The 15,848-nt window shown below is 39.3% G+C and overlaps 1 protein-coding gene across 15 annotated transcripts in view; it reads right to left on the bottom strand.

The window, feature by feature from the left end:
- The window catches only part of TENM3 (teneurin transmembrane protein 3), a 2,581,468-nt gene extending 2,579,452 nt beyond the window's left edge, over window positions 1-2,016 (bottom strand). For 13 of the 15 annotated variants that reach the window (XM_085000902.1, XM_021076354.2, XM_085000908.1 and 10 more), the window contains exon 1: window positions 1,633-2,016. The gene's annotated coding sequence lies outside the window, so the exon portion shown is untranslated. Of the gene's footprint in view, window positions 1-1,009; window positions 1,213-1,632 lie in introns of those variants that run through there. The other 2 variants (XM_021076355.2, XM_085000922.1) reach the window with 1 other exon arrangement.
- Window positions 2,017-15,848: the final 13,832 nt, after the last annotated feature.

Genomic DNA, 15,848 nt, shown 5'->3' with positions numbered 1-15,848 from the left:
ATCAACATTTCTTCTTCAATTTCAGCTACAGCAAAATTTTCCAAGAAATATGTATATCTGCATAGCTTAATCTTGTAAAACACAAACTCAGTTACATTCAACTACTGAAAAGTACTCAAACTGATAATGTTGACTCACTTTTAAATACTAGTTTATAGAGCCTTTTAAATTATAACACAGCAATTAGACTTTTATTACAGCAGAATGCATTGTTTTCCATGGTGCTGTGAATTTGTCCCAAAATGTAACTATAGCACCAACTGGTATTTCCTCTATGAATAAATCATTTTATACTCTCATCTGTACATGCAACTATTTTTTTTTTTTTAAATACTATGGAAGAAAAGAGCTGAAAGAATTGAAGTTTCTACAGATATACTCCAATTACATTTCAGGTGGCATGCAATTTTTTTTTTTTTTTAAGTAGGACAGAAAATCCACTGGCTTTCCTAAAATGCACTCCTAACACTTTCTTTCTTTCTTTCTTTTCCATAACTGTGACTGAATGGGAATAAATGAGTGTTAGGCAGGTTCTAGCACAGCTTTCCACTGCTCCATCTGCTGGCATTGCCTAAGTCTTTTGCATCAAGTGTTAACCTCGAAAAAGTAACATGAACTAATTCAGCAGGTGGCTTCAAAAGGCTCAAGCACGCTGCTTGAGAAACTTACTGTGACTTTTAAATTTTTGTTCAGCTAAGTGTTCCACTTTCACTGTAATTTTGTTTAAAGTAATTCATTAAGAACCCACAATCATCACTAAAATGCTAAGGCACTGAAGATATGCTTCTCCATAGGAGATATAATACAAACAAGAAGGGGCCAGGCTGTTCATTGCAGGTTTGCACACTGCTCCAACCAGTAATGTTAACATTTATCTTAAAGGTCCTACAGTCGTTCACCTAATTGAAAAATACATACATAAAAGTTTTAAAGAGATCTTTAAAGCATGCCTATCAGTAAGCACAAAAACACCACAGAGGAAAATAATGCCTCTCCAAACAGGATTTACCCAACGACCAGGGAGCCCTCAGCTTTTTCCTCCGCAGCATCTTTGAAGGCAGCTCCAATGTCTCTCTTTCGTACCAGGCAGTCGCACTTTTCCTCCAGCTCCTAGTCACACACGGGACAACGTGCAGCTGCCGCCACCCGCCAGGCCGCTGTCCCTGCCACCACCGCTGCTACCGCCACCGCCGCCTCTGCTGTTGCTACTGCAAAGAAAGGGTTACTCCTCTCTTGGAGGCGAGTGGCTGCAAACTTCCCCTGCTTTACATGCACCTTTTTTCTGCAAACTTGAACGTCCTTCCTTGCGGAAGGGCCAAGGAAAACCATTATAAGCATCACAGGAAACATCATAATAAAGGACAACCCCGCAAGGTAAGACGCGCCTCAATCAGAAACGCGATTTTTAATCCAGATGGGAAACACCGTTGCCAGAGGATCCTCCCCCTCCCTCTCTTGGGTCCCTCCACCAAAGGTGCCCACGCCGCCAGGGAGGGAGGCTGCAACCTCCACGGGCAGTGCCAGGCGGAGATAAAGTTTGACAGATGATGGTGCGAGATCAGAGAACCCAGGCAGCCCGCAATCCAGGCAGGGTGTGCCGGCAGAGAAGCCGCGCAGGGAAGGGCCACGTACCTTTCTGTGGCCGCCAGGCGCGGAGGCTGAGCCGGGAGCGTCGCTGGAGGTGGCGGGGCGAGAGTCCAACCCCGGGCCAGCGGAGCCGCGGCCGCCGCAGCCGCCGCCGAGCCCGGGCGCAGGGCCGAGTAGCTGCCGCCGCGCCAAGGGCGCCGGGCACCGCCAGGCACTTGGCCCAGAGTTGTTGGGCAGCCTCCGACGCGGCCTCGGCGAGCCGCGCGAGCAACACGTTTAGTTTGAACTTTCCAGCTCCAGTCCCAGCAAATACACACTCACGCACACACACGCGCGCGCCGGGAGAACCTCTCAGAGGCTGGCGAACTGGCACCCGGGGCTCTCTGGCCGCGTCTTTCTCTCTCCCTCGCTCTTATTGGCGCGGAGGTTATTGTTTTATTTATTTATTTCCTCCTCTTCGCTCCGTCCCCCCGCCCCGCGCCTCCCGCCCCCTCCCTTCCCTTCCCCGCCTCCTCCGCCCCCCGGTCCGCTCAGCGGCCGCAGGCGCTCCAGCTGCAGCGTGGCGGGGCTGCGCGCTCCGGCGGAGGTTGCGGCGGCCCGGGGGTGCGCGCCGGGCGGGGGCGAGGGGACAGCCGCTGGGGGAGCCCAGGCGGGCGTGGAGGAGAAGACGCCCGGCTGCCTGCCGGAGGTCGGGACGGAGTCGGAGAAGGCGCGGGGAGGATCGCTGGCCGCGGTGCGGGAGACCCCGGACGATTCCGGTGCGGCGACCGCCCTGCCCCAGCCGAGCCTCTGTGCGAGAGCGGCCGCCCCTGCGCCTCGGCCCGGGGCCAGAAGGCTGAGCCCCTTCCTGCCCACCGCCGCTGGCTGCCTTTCCTGCTCGCCCCGAAGCTTGCCCTACTCCCCCCCGGGGGCGCTCCGACGCGCTGCCACCGCTCAGCCTGGGGAGACGCGAGTTTGCCTTTTTTTTTTTTTTTTTTTTTTTTTTTTTAATGGTGGTTTAAGTGCTGCGCAGTTAGGCTGTCCCCTCTCCACCCTCCCCCCCCCCCCCCAGGATTGTCAAGAAAGGTGCGGTCCACCCGGTGCGGCCCGGGCTTAACCCTTGGAGGCCACGAAGGAGGCGGCTCCAGATTCCCTGCCTCCGGGCACAGTTTGGGATGCCCATGGAACCCTCTGAATGCATCTACAAGCTCTGGAGCGCCGATGTCTTCGCTGCTACTGTTCCCCCCAAAAGAGCTTTCAAATGTCAACTGACCGCTGGGGCCACCGTCTTTCAGTGACAGTCTACCTGATTCCCCAAATTGCAGGAGAGATGACCTTAGAACCGTCCGCCCTCCCCCACTCCATTCAACCTCGTTGCGGGGACGGAAAGAGCCCAGTTCTGGTTCCGTGAAATCCGTCTGCCACTTGCGTCTTACCGACCCTACTTCAGAGCAGCTTCTCCAATACAAACCCATTCCAGCCTTCCCATTATGGAAACCCGGTTTTGGTTTGGGTTTTAAGGGCTCATTATTTCAGGCGTGAATAGGGAAAAAAATTCAAAGGAGGCAGTTCTGAAATAGAGCTAGGTAAATAAAGAGCCGGTAAGTTAAGCACCATCCCAGACACTAGAATGCAAATCTCTCCCCCAAAGTCCCAACTGTCTTGGGCTACATTTGACTAGGACTCCAGGCATAGAAGCACTGTTGAGACTAGAGCGCTTACAATTATCCGTTATCATATGCACTTCATTTTGTTTGTTGTTGTTTTTTTTTTTTCTGTGCAAAAATAACTTCCAGTTTCTCTAAAATGTATCCATTAGATAGCCATCCCTTAGTGTTTTAGATCTTTTCTCACAAATTCCCTCCTGAGTGTACAAATCAGGAGTGTCCATCAAGATCTGGGAGTTTACAGCCTGCGTTTTCATTGACATCTAGAGTAAGGCCCCCCAGAGGTCAGACAAGGAACAGGTGAGATCCCGAAATGGGAGAAAATGGAAAAAAATACTCATCCTTTCAGAATGTTAATATTTTCTGCTGCAGTTTTAATATACACTTGCCATTATCAAAGGTAAAAAGAAGGCACTACTTTCTAGACATTCAGCTCATCCCTCACTAATGAAGCACCAGCTTACTGCTGAAAAACAGGTCACTGCAGTTGATTTTAAGACCTTCCTACTGAATGCAAGAATCCAGAGATAATCCTCAAAGGCAGGGAAGTGCCTCATTTGTCAATCAAGTGGTGGCTATGAGGGTGTGCAGGTTTCTGATGGCATCTGTGCCAGTAAAGTAGTAGGATCTTTACTCAGAACCTGAAAGGACCACAGGTAATCTAAATCCAGGACTTTGGAGAAATGTGGATTTCTGCAGAATTCTCCCCTGCTCCAGAGCTGGCCAGCATCTACAATGTCAGTGTCAGCTATCTGACACTGATATTTTTACTGTGTTTTGTATACAATCTGCTCTGGATATATATCATTTTTTCCTGTTGGCTGAAAAGCAATCAAAATGGCATTATTTTCTAAAATTTTGCCCAGACAATGCAGCTCTCCCCCCCCCCCCGCCCCGGACCCCCTCTCTTCACCCTCCTCATACACATTTGCCTCAATATGCTTCTACGCTCCAATGTCCAGAGGTACCAGTGTTCATATGTGGTCCATACCATGATGGCCAATATTGCTCTCATTAGGAAAACAGATATTTGGTGCTGAGAAAGATGTTGACTCTAGATGTAGCAGACATCATAATTTGAGATATGAGATGGAACAAAGATGTTTAAATTAGGAATTGACATCTATCATCATAATAAATCACTGCATATTTCAAAATGTCCATTATCTTTGAACTTGATCTATTTCAACGATTGTGTTTATCTTTGTACCCACAGCATGGGGCCTAATTCCTCAACATTTAAAAACATTGGTTGTGTGAATTAAAATTGAAAAAACATAAAAGGGTGGATAACCTTTCTATATGTTAAGGGTCAATGAATCAGAAGGAAAAGAAATATTAACCATGACATAGATATCAAAGAATAACTTGATGTTTGAATAGGTTATTTGGAAAAATATTAAAAGACCCACTATGTTATATTAAATATAAAAATATATAACTGCACTGGGTGGGTTAAATTCTTTTTAAAATATTCTTCAATAACTTAGAATGAGCAAGGACAATAAAAGGAGATAAAAGCAGAGAAAAGAAAAGGGAAGATGAAAGAGAAGGACAAATCTGACCACCAGACAAGAAAGCCCTGTGGAGGTTGCTGGTAGCGTGATAAGTAGAAGACAGGGAAACACAAAGAGAGACAAAAGATATTAGGATCCCTTTATTCTGGCCTAGAACGTCAACAATCCTCAGAAAACTCCTTAAATCTCTACCTAAGATCCTGAATTAATGGAATTTTCCTAAGACACCACTTTTTGGCTTGTGGGATGAAATTGCATTATGTAAGAGAATGAAGCCAGACCAAGGATTCTCACTTCCAAAATCAAGAAATTGACTTTTCTTACATTTTCCTAACAGCCTGAGTCATAATTTTATTTGGTGAAAAATTTTAGGTCAATTTTTTTAAATTTGTGGATGCTCACTGGCCAGCCACAATTGTCCTTTCTTCCAGAATCCCTACTTGTAATTTGCACCTGATGATCTATTGATGTGTATGTGTATGTGAACACATGTATGTGTATGTCTACATGTCATCAACTTCTAGTCAGGCCTGACACACTGTGTTATGTGATCATCTAGGTTATGGTAAAAATGTGTAAGTACTGCAATGCTGAGAACTTAGGGCTAATAGTAAGCCATTTACACATTTCAAAGTGACCATCAAAAGTCACTTAAAAATACATTCCTGGTATTTAGTGTTTCATCTCTTGATGAAACTCTTCAAGTCTTCACATTTATAATTATTGTTCCAGTAAGAAAGTTCCCATGCTAATAAGCACATCTTTGATATATATATATATTTTCCCATTAAAAAACAAAGATTCTCAATCCAGCTGTCCAGACTAAAATTCCCAATGCTCTCCTCACCTTTGAAAGTGAAGAGGGAAGTTCCTCTTCCCCATGCACAATAGGCCCTTGGCGTGGCAACACTCCTTGGCCTTTGATTCAGTCAATCTCTCATTCAGATTTCCTTCAATCCAAGGATGTGGAACCCAGGCAATACACAGGGCCAACTGTACTAGGCCATTTATATAAAGAACTGGAGCATCAGCAGATTTCAGTATCTATGGGAGGTCCTGGGACAAATCCCCTGTAGACACCGGGCGGGGGGAGGGGGACATCAATTATACCTGCCTTCACTAAGTTGTGCCTTTTTATCCCCACCTCTGGCATCTTTAATCACCACATTCAGGGATCCTTTGGACAAGTTCTTCAATTATATCTCAAGTGGGAGAAAGGAAGGACAGTGGATTAGCTTTTAGTAAAACTAAGGTAATAAAGATTCTTAGGCAATTAAAAAGTTAATTCCCCAGAGAGGCCAGTGCCCTTTCTCACTGTGCAAAGACCAACAGAAACTATTTGGGAGGTGTGACTGGACCTAATCCTGTGGATGCCAGTGCCTGAATGTAGTCATGCTCAGAGTCCTGTGTCCAGAAGCAGAGTTCATCTTCACTCACTCCTTCCTTCCTTTCCTCCTGTCTCACAAACTGGCCTGCTGTAAGTGTTCATTCTTTTTGAGTTTCTCCTTCCACCTTAGGACTCTTCCAGAGGCTGTTCCCTCTACCATCCACCTCAGTTAACTAAACTCATCTTCTCGCTCCAGGAAAAGACATGTGCTGAGGATGTCAAACTTCCTTGATTAGTTCTGGGCCTCTTGTATTTGTTCTTACAGCTCCGTACACCTTGCCAGCAAGGTATACAGAACAACTTCATAGAATTTCATACATCTGAAATATTTAATGGATTTATTTTTCCCAGTGAGAGGAATTTTCATTGCATCTTAACCACTTAGATCAGGGCTTGTCACAACGTAATTACCAAAAGTACTTTTTATTTTTTTGCTTTTTAGGGCCACACTTGCAGCATATGGAAGTTCATATGTTAAGGGTCGAATTGGAGCTGTAGTGGGCATCCTATGCCACAGCAATGCAGGATCCGAGCCACGTCTGTGACCTATACCACAGCTCCAGGCAATGCTGGATCCTTTAACCCACTGAGCAAACCCACATCATCATGGACACTAGAAGGATTTGTTTCCACTGAGCCATGATGGACATTCCAAACGTACATACTTATTAAATGAATATATGAAAGAAAAATCAATGCAGTTCAGGAAGGCCAGCATCTGGACTGGACAGCGGGGTGCTGGACAACTGGGACATGACAGGGTAAAAACAAACTACTTCATTTTATCCAAGTTGATTCTGTTTCCATCACTATTATAGAAACTCTGATATTTTTCAAAAATCCTATAATATTTCAAAAGTAGGATACCTTATTTTACTGAAAGTTTATAGTAAGGAAAGTCCATTGTTTTACATACATGACAAAATAGGATGGAAAATTACAAGGAAAGAAAATAAAATTATAGCATATTGATATTCTAAATACATAGTATTTATTCTTGGTCATGTTTATGAGAGGTTTTGTTTATGCTTTGAATTTTTCCTTACTAATAAAAATATTCAGCTCTGTCCTGCATTAATTATTCTGTGTTCTGTACAAAGCTGAGAATTTCTTAGGGAAAATTTATATTACCATTAACATAGAGTATTTGAGTAAGGAAAAAAGGCATATTTAAAGGAAATTCAGAAAAAGATACAAAATATTTTATTATAAGGTAATTAATATATTACCACAGCATTTGCAAAAAAGGTAAAAATTAATATGGGACTTTAATATCAAGTGTCCATGAAATTGATAGAATATGAAAATATCTTTTAATATCAAATTTTGAGAAAAGTCAGTAGAAAAATGGGCATTTAGGATGACATTAAGGTGCAAAAGATAGAGTTTCAAAACTATGTAAATGGTCTATAAAAATACAGTCCCAGTAAGAAGAGAAACTCTATGCTCTAATTTTCCACTTGTCTTTGACATCTGCATTTTAAAATGTGATTTTCTGTGAATGTCGTAATTGGGAATAACTTGCCATTAAACAGGAGTGAAAACCTGAAGTTTTAAGGACTTATGATATTCTTGATTTTATCATTTAGGGAGCTAGGGGTATTTTTTTTTTCACTGAAGTTATGTAAAAGTCTTGTACATTTAAATACAATTTACAAATAGAGAAATTCATGAGTGTTTAAGCTACAATAAAAGATATATACAAATTGAAAAATTTTTTTTAAATTTAAATTCACACCTTTGGTAGGGAGTCCCAAAGATGCATTTGAAATATTATATTTATCAAAATAGTAATCATTATTTCTCTCATATATGAAAATATATATCTAATATATATGTGGATAAATATATATATATTAGAGTCAATCTCAAAATGTTCTTCTAGATCTAGCATCCAAGAGACAAAGGGCAATGCCAAAAGCCAACCGATTGTTTTTTCAAAAGTTGAAATTTCTCAAAGGTTTTTTCTTGGTAACTTTTTCAAACATTACTTTTAATATTTATTCCTACTAAATGATTTTTAAGACTAAAATTCTGAAAGCTGTGAACAAAAGAGGAGTGAGAGGCAGCTCAAGGAAGAAGTGGAATATAGAAAATGGATCCCTGTTACCAAAAGCCCAACACAGATTTTTCAAGTCGGTGTGGTCCATTTTAACATATTATGTGAATGAACACACAGGAAGTTTAGAGGAAAGAGAAGCAGATAAGGAAATGGTATTTAATGCTCTAGGAAGAATGCCAGCACCAACATAACTCCTTCAAGGGCCAGTGAAACATTATCCTCAGGTGCACACTTTATTGGAGTATAGGAGGGGAATATCAATAATTATGTAATATTTAAGTACTATATTGTAAAAATTGGAGAAAAATACGTATAACAAAATTTATCATTTAGATGGTTTTACATAACATGAAATTTATCGTTTAGATGGTTTTAAAGTGTACTGCTTCGTGGCATTAAGTATATTCCCATTGCTGTGCAAACATTGTCACCATCCATCTCCAAAACATTTCGTTTTCCAAAATTGAAAACCTGTACCCAGTAAAAAGGCAGAATACTGTAAACCAGTTATAATGGAAAAAATAAAAATCAATATAAAATTTAAAAAATTAGTTGATAGAAATAAAAAAAGGCAATCCCCATTGCCCTCTCCCTCCAGCTCTCAGCAGCCAGCAGTCCATTCTGTCTCTTCTGTCTCTATGAATTTGACTCCTCCAGGAACTCATGTAAATAGGCTCATACACTATTGGTCCTTTTGTGACTAGCTTATTTCTCTTAGCATGATGTCCTCATTGTTCATCCATGTTGTAGCATGTGTTAGAATTTCCTTCCTTTTAAAGGCTGAATAATATTCCATTTTATGCATATGCCACATTTTGTTCATCCATTCATTCTTTAATAGGCACTTAAGTGGTTTGCCTCCACCTTTTGGTTATTGAGAATAATGCTATTATGTATATGATGTACAAATATTGGTTCAAGTCCCTGCTTTCAGTTTTTTTTTTTTTTTTTGGGGGGGGGATGTACACCCATAGTTGAAATTCTTGGATCAATATGGTACTTCTATGTTTAATGTTTATGAGGAAACACCATACCTCTGTTTTCCAGAGCTGCTGTAGCATTTTGCATTCCCACCAGCAGTGCACAAGAGTTGCAATTTCTCCACATCTTTAACACTTGTTATTTTGTCTTTTTCCTTCTTCCTTCCTTCCTTTCTTTTTTTCTCTCTTTGCTTCCTTTCTTCCTTCTTTCATCCCCCTCCTCTTTAATAGTCATCCCAATGTGTATGAAATTGTATCTCACTGCAACTTTAATTTGTAGCAATTTCCCTTCCATGAGGATTATTGATGCCAAGCATCTTATCATGTGCTTTTTGGCCATTCATGTATCTTCTTTAGAGAAATGTCTACGAAAATCTATTGCTCATTTTTTAAACTGAATTGTTTGTTTTATTGTCAGTGAGTTGTAGGTGTTCTTTATATGTTCCGTATCTTAATCCCTTGTCAAATATATGATTTGCAAATATTTTCTCCCATTCTGTGGGTTACTTTTTCATAGGATACTATCTATTGATAATGTATTTTGATGCACAAATGGTTTTAATTTTGATGTAGTCCAACTTAATTTTCCTTTAAAGTTTAATAAACTTTCAAATAAGAATTAGTTTTAAAACATGACAAACAAATTGTCAAATTTTAAATACAGATGGGTCAGTATCACTATTTTTCCCCCTCAGGGTCCAATATGGCTCAACAGGGCATTGCTCTGTGTACTTTCTACACAATACATAAACATAAGTGAAACATAAGTCCTTTGGGTTCAAACACCTGTATTAAGACATGTAGAAAAATCACGCAGAAAAGAATCTTCAGGAAGGGCTCTTGATTGTGAATTAAATAGTACCAGATTAATGTAAATTCATAATTTTCTTTATTTGGATTATCTCTATTTTCAGTCATTTCAGGAGAGGTTAAGATAGAAAATTCAGGCCTATACTTGTGGCTATTTTTTTTTTCTGTACCAATGTGATTATTCTTGTTAGATAGGAAATGATCTTATTTCTTGATGGGAATCACAGCAGGAAACAGTGCCAGGGGAATTGCCATAGGAGGAGATGCCCCTTGAGGCCAGCAAAGTGAGTAAAAACCTGTTTTGTGTATACTGTTGTGCCTAAAGCTTTTTCTAACCTGAGGAAATCATGTCTTCATGTTATACAGGGAAATCACAAATCAAGAAGTCTGCAAATGTTCTGAAAGCTCAAGGAAAAAGTTTGAGATATTAATAGATTTAATAGATTTCCTTCTAAATGTCAGCATATGGGACTCTAAGATTCCTTTTATCTTTTTTTTTTTTTTTTTTTCTGTCTTTTTGCTATTTCTTGGGCCGCTCCCGCGGCATATGGAGGTTCCCAGGCTAGGGGTCGAATCGGAGCTGTAGCCACCGGCCTACGCCAGAGCCACAGCAACGCGGGATCCGAGCCACGTCTGCAACCCACACCACAGCTCACGCCAACGCCGGATCGTTAACCCACTGAGCAAGGGCAGGGACTGAAACCGCAACCTCATGGTTCCTCGTCCTATTCGTTAACCACTGAGCCACGACGGGAACTCCAGATTCCTTTTATCTTAACCTTTAGTTGTGATATGTAGATTTACCTTGCAGAACAGAGCATATACATTTCTCATTGGTCTACAACTCTGTGCCTTTACTTTTGTCAAGTGAAAACAATAAACTAGATTAATGTACATTTTCTTCTTTGTAGTGTTTCCCGTTGTCAAACATGGAGCCCTTCTTTTTTAAATGGTTGGCGCAATGGTTGACTCTGTTTCGAAGCTTGTATTTAAGAAAGTATTTTAAAAGAATGAAGTTCATGCTGTTAACATTCTTAGAAATCAGTCCTCAAAGACCATTGCACCACTTGTCAATCTAGCAGACACTGCAGTGTAACAACAAAGACCATGAAAGTTGCTTGTAAACTGCTTTGAGATGGAGTAGTTTACTTTCTCAACAGATGAGAACAGAGGCTTTTTTTTTTTTTTAACAAAATGAAGTCCAATTTTATAAAGCTATCTGAATCTTCTTAACTGCTTTCTTTAAACACCTATAGTAAAATCTTTCATGTAAATTTCATTAAGCTTCAAGGTCATTTAGGAGAAAATGGTAAGCCTATCAATGACAGGAGTGCTGTGCATTCAGTGGAGGTGTTTGTCTATCAAATGGATACTTGTTAAGACAATAGACTCAGGCGTTCATGCCTGTTATTACTAGTATATTGGGAAAGAGATCATAATTTAACATATAGTCTCTCTCTTTCCTGCCTAAGAGCAACTCTACCATACAATATGTACCTTGAAGTCACTATGGTTATTTTTACTTTTTTACTTTATTTTATTTTTAAATTAAAAAGAGAAGAGAGATAGAAAATATTATTCCTTTGACTTTAATTTTATCTCAATGTCTAGGATTGTCCCAAAAATTTTGTGAGAGAAATATATAATTAAGCCAAGATTGGACTTTATATTAGAAGGATATTTTTATAAGTATTAAAATTATAGACTTTCACAATCTGTACTTATTGTTTTCATAATATCTATTTACAGTTTTGAGACTAAACACAGCAGAGAAAAGTATTTGAAAAGGAAGATATTGTTTTCCTTCTTTTTTAAAATTTCTGAAATGTAACCAATTATAAAAGGGCAATAATCTAAGTTTTTGCTTAATTATTTTCATACATGCATCTCAAAAAATGTTGCAATGGCTTAATTATACATATGAATATGCACTGATACAGACTGAAATTCTATTATGCAGATGACAAGATATAGAATTTTTAAATACTGATGAATTTCACATATAATTTAATTGTGCAATTTACTGGAATTATAATTATGATCACAGAAAAGGAAGATTCTCTTCAAGTAAGTAAATAATTAGTATTGTCAATAAACTTGTAAATAGTGTGCCATGTGAGCTTGTTAGTTGGTGTAACTTGCTGATAATTGTGACTGCTATATATAATTTTGAAAACACATTGCTAATAGAAGATAATCTCTACACCGAAGTAAACAAAATCATTTTAAGTCAAAATAATGAACAATACAAAAATTGTACTTTGTATTGAGGTGATCTGATCTGATGCATCTCAGAGACAAAAGGATGCTATGATGAAATTTTTATTAGCCTGAATGCTCTAGAATAGCTGTGTATAGTTAATTATGCTTTGGATTGAGAGTTAATTGGCATAGCTCTTGTTTCAATTATTTATCAATTTTCCTTAAAAACTTTAGATGATTTTTACTTTAGTAAATAAAATATAGTAAAACATACTGAGCAACATGATTTTTAGCTAAACTTATTTTTTAAACATAAATTGAATTTGTTCTATTTTATAGTATAGTTTCAAGATTAGAAATGCAAAAATGAATAAATCCTAACTTTCTAAGAACAGTGTCTTAATAGATGCATCAGAAATTTTTTTTATTCATTTTAATTTAATTTAATTTTTTCTTTTTGGGGCTGCACTTGCAGCATATGGAAGTTCCCAGGCTAGGTATTGAATTGGAGCTGCAGCTGTAGTCCTATGCCATAACCAGAGCAAGGAGGGACCCAAGCTTCATCTGCAACCTATGCCATAGCTTGTGGCAATGGATCCTTAACCCACTGAGTGAGGCCAGGGATCAAACCCACATCCTCATGGACACTATGTTGGGTTCTTAACCTGCTGAGCCACAACAAGAACTCCACCATCAGAAATGCTGACAATAACTATACAATATGCATGGGCCAAAATAGTTGTTACTAAACTTTTTAATCTTTGAAAATCTAATAGGTAAAAATGATATTCATTGTATTTTAATATTTATTTATTAGAACATGTTTGATCATTTTCATCTTTTAAAGGTCCATTTGTAATGCTTGTGATGTGATCTATATTTTCATATCCATTGTTCACTTTCTCATTTGGCTCATTTGGTTTTTTTCTTAGTGATAACTGTTAAATAACTGTAACTCCTCCTGCAGCCCTTTGGTAATCATCAAGCCAAGCCAAGTAATTCAGGATAATCTTTCTATCTCAAGGTCCTTAATTTAATCACATATGAAGTCCTTTTTGCCCAGTAAGGAACATATACATGAGTTACTGGGATTAGAATGTGGACATCTTTGAGGGTCATTATGTAGTTTACCACAGGGTACAAGAGGCCAACAAATGATCAGTCACAAGATTAAAAATACATTCCATAGGAGTTCCCATTGTGGTGAAGTGGAAACAAATCTGACTAGGAACCCTGAGGTTGCAGATTCAATGCCTGGCCACTCTCAGTGGGGAAAGGACCTGGCATTGCCATGAGCTATGGTGTAGGTCTCAGATGCAGCTCGGATCTGGCCTTGCTGTGGCTGTGGTGTAGGCTGGCAGCTGTAGCTCTGACTAGACCCTAACCTGGGAACCTCCATATGCTGCAGGTGCAGTCCAAGAAAGCAAACAAACCAACAAAAAAATACATTCCCTAGAAGTAGGAGGATGGAAACTTATAAAAAATAGGAGCACCTGAAGAAACTCAGGAGAAGTCCATTTTTACACACACATATATGTGTAGACACAAAATATTTTTCCAATTAAGCAATTAAGTAGGATATTGGAGGGAGAGATTATTACATTGGAGACCAAATTCAGGCCCTGGAATGTCAAGGGCAAAAATAAACAGTGATGGAAATCCTGAAGGATAATAGAGAGTAGGATAGATTCAGAAAAGTCATAATAAAAATGATAGGCATTCCAGAAGAAATAACAGATGGAAGAAAGGCTATAGTTACATAATAGGAGAATATTCATCTGTGATGAAAAAAGACCAGCATCTGCAGACCTAGAGGACTTGCTAAGCTCCAGCTGTATTGGTAGGAAAAGACACATTACTTGGCACATCCTGTAAACCTTCCAAATGATGGACACAAAGGAAAAAACAACAACAGAAAAAAAAAAAAAAAAAAAAAAAAAACCACAAGCACAGGGTGAAAAGTACAGATTCCTTACAAAAGGAAAACAAACCAGCTTTTGGGTTTCTCACCTGCAACATTGAAAACACAGTGGAACAGCATCTACAAACACAGAAAACTATGTAACCAGAGGAGCCCCTGCCCACTCAAGACAGTATTCACATGTCAGAGAGAAATGGCTTGCAGCCACACAGGAAACCATGGAGTATATTATTCATGTGCCCAGTCTGATGAAAGTACTTAAGAAAAGGCTCCTAACTAAATAAAGCCAAGGGCGAATTCCCACTGTGGCATGGTGAGTTAAGGACCTGGTGTTGCAGCAGTTGTGGTAAAGGTCACAGCTGCAGCTCAGATTCTGATTCTTGACCTGGGAACTTCCATATGCCAAGGGTGCAGCTAGAAAAAGGGGAAAAAAGAAAGCAAAGGGGGTTGAGAAGGGCATCTCATTATATGTTACTATGGACACATGTATATCATCGAAAATTAATCTAGTAATCAATTAATGACCATCCAGGAACATGTAAAATGATTGTGGAATAAGGACATTTCTAATACAAGGAATGTACTCTTTACTTTTTTTTTTTTACTTTTTAAAATTATAGTTGACTTACAAATGTTGTGCCTATTTCTACTGCAAAGCAAAGTGACCCAGTCATAAATATACATACATTCTTATTCTCATACTCCCATCATTTCTATCCCAAGAGATTGGATATAGTTCCATGTGCTATACAGTAGGACTTCATTGTTTATCCATTCTAAGTGTAGTTTGCATCTACCAACCATAAAAGTACCATACAATCCAGTATAACATAGGAATTTGAGGAAGGAGAGGATGGATACAGAAATAAATGATTTCTGAAGTTGTTATCTGGCAGAAGTTTGTGGTAGAGAACAGAGTGGAGCAGTAAATGTGTTCAGAGAATCTTCTTTTATTGGGACAGGTATGAGTATGGACAAAATAGAGACTCTTGGAGGAGAAAATACATCATCTTATTTTCACATATGCTGACTCATATGGATTTTAATCCATGGACAGAAAAAAGGAAAGTGATAATGAATGTGAATAGAAAAGTGGTATTTTAACTTAACAAAGGAAAATTTAGGATTATTGGCAGCTATATCAAGCCAGCAAGCATTAGGAAATTAATAGATGAAATTAGCTCACTGGCCTCTCATTCTTGGAAACCCATGTCTCTGTCCTTAAACTCCACAGCCTTAATGAAACAACCTAGACTTTAAGCTTCAAATACTATTTATATGCTAATTATTCCCAAAGTAGTATCTAAGTCTAGGACTTTTCCTCCAACTATCCATTATATATTCAACTACCTACTTGATCACTCTATGAGGATGTTGAAACAATATTCCAAGCTCCCCATGTTCTGAACTTAACTTCTAATGATCTGTTCTCCAACATACATATACACACTGCAAATTTGGTATCTTCACTGTTGTTGCTACCCACCTGTGTCCCACCACTTCTATGTCCCCTTGGTCCTACCACCTTCACCTCTTGCTTGGAAGATTGTCTCATGTCATAGTTTCCTAATGGTGCCCACATGTACACCTTTGCCCCATCTCTCTCTTTTTAACAGCAGTTTTATTGAGATATAATTCACATAAAATTTATGGTATGAAAATATACAATTCATCACTTTTTAGTATATTCAGAGCTGTGCAATCATCACCACTGTTTAAATTCAGAACATTTCATC

This window comes from Sus scrofa, chromosome 15 (assembly GCF_054392235.1).
Source record: "Sus scrofa isolate SSC_HxYL_T2T_F1_AM1 chromosome 15, Sscrofa_HxYL_maternal_Yorkshire_Landrace_v2.0, whole genome shotgun sequence".
Classification (NCBI taxonomy): Eukaryota; Metazoa; Chordata; class Mammalia; order Artiodactyla; family Suidae; genus Sus; species Sus scrofa.
The sequence above is the reverse complement of the archived record's forward strand: the minus strand, read 5'-3'. Positions and strand labels throughout refer to the sequence as shown.